The sequence below is a fragment of the Stylophora pistillata genome, chromosome 3 (assembly GCF_964205215.1).
Source record: "Stylophora pistillata chromosome 3, jaStyPist1.2, whole genome shotgun sequence".
NCBI classification, from domain to species: Eukaryota; Metazoa; Cnidaria; class Anthozoa; order Scleractinia; family Pocilloporidae; genus Stylophora; species Stylophora pistillata.
The window spans coordinates 18,582,501-18,588,863 of record NC_142521.1 but is presented as its reverse complement, the minus strand read 5'-3'; the positions used below and the strand labels follow the sequence as shown (position 1 = coordinate 18,588,863).

Here is a 6,363-nt window from a genome sequence, read left to right as displayed (position 1 = left end):
GCGGACAATTATAAAACTCAGCGATAACTCTTTGTTACTAAAAACTCTTCCCTTATGGGAGACCGTTTTATTAATGGAGTCATGTGAATGTCCATAAAAAGTGAAGAGTTACCTCTCCCTTTTTGTTGTCTCTCTCGTTGGTTGTGACTTTAAGATTAAAAAGCCAACTGGTTCAAACGGAGGACTTCTACTTCATCATCAGTTGTTTGGAAATTTTAAACTGATTTCTTCTTTATCAAACCGTACTTAAAAGTGAAAGAGAGTCCACTCCAAAAAAACAGCGTTAAAAGGACCGTAAGCGACAAAGCTGCTACGGAAAAAAGGTAAGGAGACTTGACAAGTTATATTCCCCGCTTTTATCATCTTTTTTTAATTTCTTTTTTTCTCTATAATTTTTCCTTTTCAACGTCCGACGTTTACGCTTTAAAATTCAATTTTATATGTTAGGTATTCCCTTAAATGACCGTTAGACCCCAAAATCACATACAATACGCTTGGCCGTCTGTGAAGTTACGAGTGTAAGCTCTTCGTTAAAGCGAATTTAAAGAGTTCTTAAAGCTGATGCTACGAGTGTAAACTTTACGAAATAAATACGTAGTTGCGTCTATGTTTTAGAACTGACAGTCTCTGTTATCAGCGCGAAGGAAAAGACCGGAAACAAGGAAAATTATTTTAAATAATATAATTCATATCCTCAAGAAAGAAAAATACAAGTTTCCCTTGCACTCCTCAAAGATACTGCTATTTTTGAGTTGCTGTAATGATAAGCCGTATTTGTAGATGGGCCTTACCTTTTCTGGTAGTTTCCATTGATCTGTGATGTAAATAATGTACAATTGTCATGCCGGCTTTGCTAAATGTTATCGCAGTTAATACGTTTTCAGAAAGTCAATCAACCTTTAGACTACACACACAAAATTGAATGGTTACACCTACTATTATAGTCGAGCAGCGTATAGAGTGTCTATTGAGTAATTGGCCAATGAGAAAAGAAATAGAAATAATTTGTGGATCCAGTCGGTTTATTTTGGGACACCAGCTCCTTGGCGCGTCCACCAGGGGGTCTAAGGTGATGTAAATTCCTCATGCAATAACGCGGGGTTTGTTGAAGTCCTAAATGTAATAACTTTCCTAAATGTAATAACTTTCCTAAATGTAATAAAGTCCTAAATGTAATAACACTTGGTCCTAAATGTAATAATCCTCTGGTGCAATCGTTCGACTGTGCTAATGTATTGCTGTTATAGCGGACATCCACATTGAGTTGTTAAAGTGACAGCTCTTGCACCAAAAAAATCCTATGACCAGTATTCATGTCACATTGCGGGCTCGTTGATATCAACCAGCATCTTTTTACTCACTAGTCGCAAATCGAGTACCATTGGCTGGAGACCGTTATACTGACAGCATCTAATGACAGCTGGCCAAACAATGAGTACGCTGACCAATGCCTCCAATTATCACTGGCTCAGACTCTTTAGTAAAATAGATTTTGGAAAAATGTGATAACGTTATGCTTGTGTGATCAGTGATGGAGGTACAAGTCATAAACCAAATTGAGAACTTGGGGAAGGAAGTCTGCAGACTTGTAGCCAGGTCGGACAATTTGCAGGCTTGGATACAAATTTTTTTTTTTTACTTTTTAGACCAGACCTTGTTAGCATGCACATTTTGTTTCCCAATTCGGAGCTTGTGAAAGCTCTCCAAAAAGTTATTGTTTTCAAATTGTCGAATATTTTCGTGGTTATATGAATAGCGACGAGATGATTTTTCTCCCCAAGAGGAGATAACTGGGAACAATTGTGTTCTCTTGATCTTGAAATGCATGCAACAAATCCAACAAACAAAAAAAGGTACTGCGCGGATCTGCATAAATTATATGCTCAGTGACTTACATTTAACAGGTGTAAATGAAAAGAAGCTGCTGACCAGCACATTCAAAATGGTTATCTATGTGAAAGGTGGTTAATGGTGTACCGATCTCCAAAATCTCACCCAAAAATTTGTGCTTTTGCTTTCTCTGAGATGTGAGTAAAACTAATCGCGTGAGCCGTTTTTTAATGGTCTACTAATTGATTTAAAGAAAAAAAAAAGGGAAACATGGTTTGCTCGACGCCGGCTGATCTCCTTAACGATCAAACATTAGACAACACAGCATAAGCTGACTCTGAAACGGACTTTTCTTCTACTGAATCGGCACTATGAGAGTGACGTGCTCGTAAAGAGCAAAACTTTTCCGTTTCAAATCAGCTGGCAGTAACACAAAAGATTTGCCCATTAACGTTGTATCGACTGGTTGAACTGACTTTGAAAAGATTCTTGAGTTCATAAAGCAACAATTGATTGGTGATGATAAAAATAGTAATAGGTGCGAAAAACATTTCACGAGTGTGAAATATTTCCGGAAGTTTTCTTTGAGATCTACATCGAATGTAGTACGCTAATACTTGCTTTGATTTAACACCAGATTGAATATTTCAGTCGTTATGGTTTTAGCGTTACAAGCATTATTGCGGCATAGGTCTGTGGCCCTATAAAGATCGTGAAAACTCCGAAGGGAACAGGAGACCCTTTGCTTTAGTAGACGACGTCCTGCTCGACCTTGTTGAATACGTGCAGCTGCCGTGCGATACTGGAGAGCCGGCGAAAGGATATCAGTCAAATAATTGAGACCATGGTGATAAGGCACTATATTACGAGGGGCGTCGAATGTTAAAATCATCAGAGGTGAACAACTGAGTAGAAGTTGAAGAATTTGAAAGGATGAAAGAATCTGGTGAGGGGATGCTGGCTTTCTCTCTGCGGGACGATAAAGCCGTCAAAGGCATAGTCAACGATAGTGATGAGCTAGTATGTTTAGTTTGTTTTAGACGTAGACATCAACTTATTTGGGGCGAGAAGGGATGTCAAATATCACATTGCAATTCTTCTTCCTTGTAATTGCAGTCGTAAGTGTGGGGCCTGGTGGTGACTAAGATTAGACGCAGCTGGGGCAATAGGTATCGAGCAGTCTGACTGTACAGCATAACTGCACAACAATTGAAACCAGCGGTCAAACATTGGGCATGTGCGAGTGGATCAATCTGGCCAGCCGTACACAAATTCTCCGCGCAAAATTTTCAACGAAAACATCAAGAAATAAACGCTGTTGTCAAATGAGTACAAGAAAATCTATGGTAATTTGCAAAAGGAATTAAAAGAAGGGTAAAGAAAAACTGGAGACTTTTCAAACGCAAAGCATATACAAATACTTTATCCTACTGTTTTAAGCTTAACTATCAATACGCCTCTACGCTTCTAAAACACAGTAACTTACTCGCTTGGGTGGTTGATTGTAACTTTTGGACAATGTCTGCGACGAAGTCGCGAAAAGCGGTAGAAGGGCTAGACAGTCAAAACAAAGAAAAAGTTTAAACGACCCTCTTGGGTTTATTATGCTACAAACACAGCTGGCTCTCTTTCTCGATTCTCAAAATAAACAAATCATTCTTGATTCTTATTAGAGCGAAATCTTTTTGCTTTATATTAAATCCTTTATTGACTACGCCAAAGATCTATCTTAACTCGAAGTCGTTCACCGTCGTTTCTTTCAATTTTGGCCATGCCAATTTTCTCACGCTGAAATTATCATACACACTCAATAGAATAATTTCAACTGATACTGTTTATCTGAAGAAGAATACCTTCCTTACTCTCGAAAAAATCCGTTCAAAACATCAGGAACATTAATTTAATGGACGGTGCTTATTTACCCCGATGATGACTTAGTGTCGAAAACGTTTGGTTTTTACTATTCAAATAAATTTTTGCTTTGTAAATGGCTCGTTTTTAAACCCGTGCTAAGATTGAAAGGTTTTAAAATAATTTTTTCTTTAAATTTCTGTCTGTTTGTTCTCAAGGTCTTATTTCAGAGTATCCGGCGCGAATTGTGTACTATCGCTAGGATGAATTGTCTTAATTCAAAAGGGAAAATTTCCTTCTTAAAGTACATCACGCTACGTTTACCCTTTCTCAAGAACAATAGAAGGACTCAGTCGGGGCGCAACCTCAGTCGCCCTCCGAGCACTGAGAGCAAGTTTGAGAATGAATTCCGTGATGTGATTGCGCAATTCCGATGTATAAATCATCACGGTAATCAGTCTCATTGTGCGCCGCCAAGGAACTTGAATTTCAAGGTAGGCAAATAACAAGACTAACCACCATTTAGATGCATCTTTATCGACAGACCAAGAGAGATCACTGCATGTTGTCGCTTTCTGATCGATTTCCTTTGTTAGTCCCTTTTCAAACAGTCACAACAGAAAAGAGAAAGCAAATACCTTCACCAAATACCGAGACGATGGCTCATCACGAAAAACAAGAACATTTTCCAACCTTTTCGCACAGTAAAAGAAATATCTCTCAAAGTCTAACTTAAAGTAGAGGCAAAGAGTTGCATTTGATACCATTTAATGAGTTTTAAGACTAAGGAAAGTACATATACTTCGGGACTTTTCAAAAGCCTTCAGCTGCCAATATTCCTGTGTTATCACTTTCGATTTCTTCCAACATAATGTCCACCACAGCTTGTGGTATATTTTGGAAGACGTCAAGGAGGAATTAAAATACAATTTCCTATGTATTGAGAATAAAATGCAAAGAATACGCCTTTACCTGCTGTCGATTAACGGTTTGTATCCCTGAATACAGGCAATGTTGAAGTTTATGTAAATTCTGTTTGGAAGCAGTTTCTGCTTCAGTTCTTTCACACGTCCTAAACTGTTCCTAGTCCGAATGGGTAAACAACACTAGTGGCAATAAATTAATTAACTCCATCGTTCGTTTACAAATGCTACATTGCCTCTGCAAATTCGGATTTGTCTTCTCATAAATTTTTTTGGGATCGGCACGGTTAAGAGTTTTCAGTTTTCATGCGACGATTCTTCAACAACTAGTCGCAGGTTTTTATCTTTTAAATATGCATTAGTAAATGGTCAGACAAATAATTTCGTCTCGTCCGTCTCGTCTCCATGTCTGAATGTAAATGTGGGGGTTTTCAGGGAAACGTGATTGGCTGTTGTTAATTGCCATGACTCGTGATTGTAAAAAGTTAAAAGCCATGAACGGTGAATGATATGCATTCGCGATACGTAAAACAAAGATACTATTTTCCGTTATCCGTTATTACTCAGAAGAAAACGCATTTTTGCTGTGAAAAATTACTTGCCTAAAATATAAAATCTCTTGACCATGCCTGTTCGGTCAAGATGGCCGGATTGGTCAGCGCTCTATTGTTTTGGGATCTGTCAATTTGATGCTAAATGCACATCAGTATGAAGATTTGTAGCCAATGCTTCTCGGCCTACAACTCAAGGAAAAAAAAAGACCTTGATTAAAATCAGCGAGAGAGCCCACAATACGCCATGAATTTTGGTCAGAGGATTCTCTGGTGCAACAGTTGTCACTTTAACATCTCAATGTGGATGCACAAGCGCAGTTTAACTGTTGCAATGGAGGTTTAGGATCAAATGTTATTACATTTAGGACTTTACTACATTTAGGACCAAATGTTATTACATTTAGGACTTCATTACATTTAGGACTTTATTACATTTAGGAAAGTTATTACATTTAGGACTTCAACATACTTTACTTTACTTTACTCTAATCAAGTGGTCACCATGGTCTATAAATCTATACATAGTCTTGCGCCCGACTATCCTTGTTCTCTTTTCACTAAATATGATCCTCCTTATAATCTAAGGAACTCTGAAAACAAAGTAGCTGTTCCATTGCCCCGCACCAATTTCCTGAAAAATAGCTTAAGCTATAACGGTGCGGTTATCTGGAATAGCTTGTCCCCTGAATTGCGACAAGCAAAATCACTTCAATCTTTTCGAAATGGTTGTCGCGATTTCTTTGTCTGAATCGCCAAAACGCACACGGCATCTATGTAAAGCAGAATTTCTTTATTTTTTCACTCTTAAATTTTAGATCATGTTTATATAGATTAAAGTAGATTGTAATTGTAATAATAGATTGTAATGATATTTAACAATTATTCCATGAGCGCGCGTTGGATATGAGATGATAGATAGCCAACGAGGCGCGTAGCGCCGAGTTGGCTATAATCATCTCATATCCAACAAGCGCGAGTGGAATAATTGTTTTATTAAAAACGTTAAATTAAATTATTAAATTTTATTAAATTTTTAGCTCCCTTTTAATCTTAAGCTGAAACGTACGCTTGCCATATTTGTAGATTATGGTATATTGGCTGATATACCATAATGGCTAAGCCAATAAAAAGACTTGAATTGCATTATCCAATGATCTAGTTTTTAATAATATTATTTATCTGATAGATTTCCCGTGTCTAAATTA

The 6,363-nt window shown here is 37.5% G+C and overlaps 1 protein-coding gene across 2 annotated transcripts in view; it reads left to right on the top strand.

Moving 5' to 3' along the window:
* The first annotated feature begins 195 nt into the window (after positions 1–195).
* LOC111346156 (plasmolipin-like) overlaps positions 196–6,363 on the top strand; it is a 14,735-nt gene continuing 8,567 nt past the window's right edge. The window contains exon 1 of one of the 2 annotated variants that reach the window (XM_088754107.1): positions 196–323. The gene's annotated coding sequence lies outside the window, so the exon portion shown is untranslated. Of the gene's footprint in view, positions 324–4,084; positions 4,176–6,363 lie in introns of those variants that run through there. The other variant, XM_088754106.1, reaches the window with a different exon arrangement.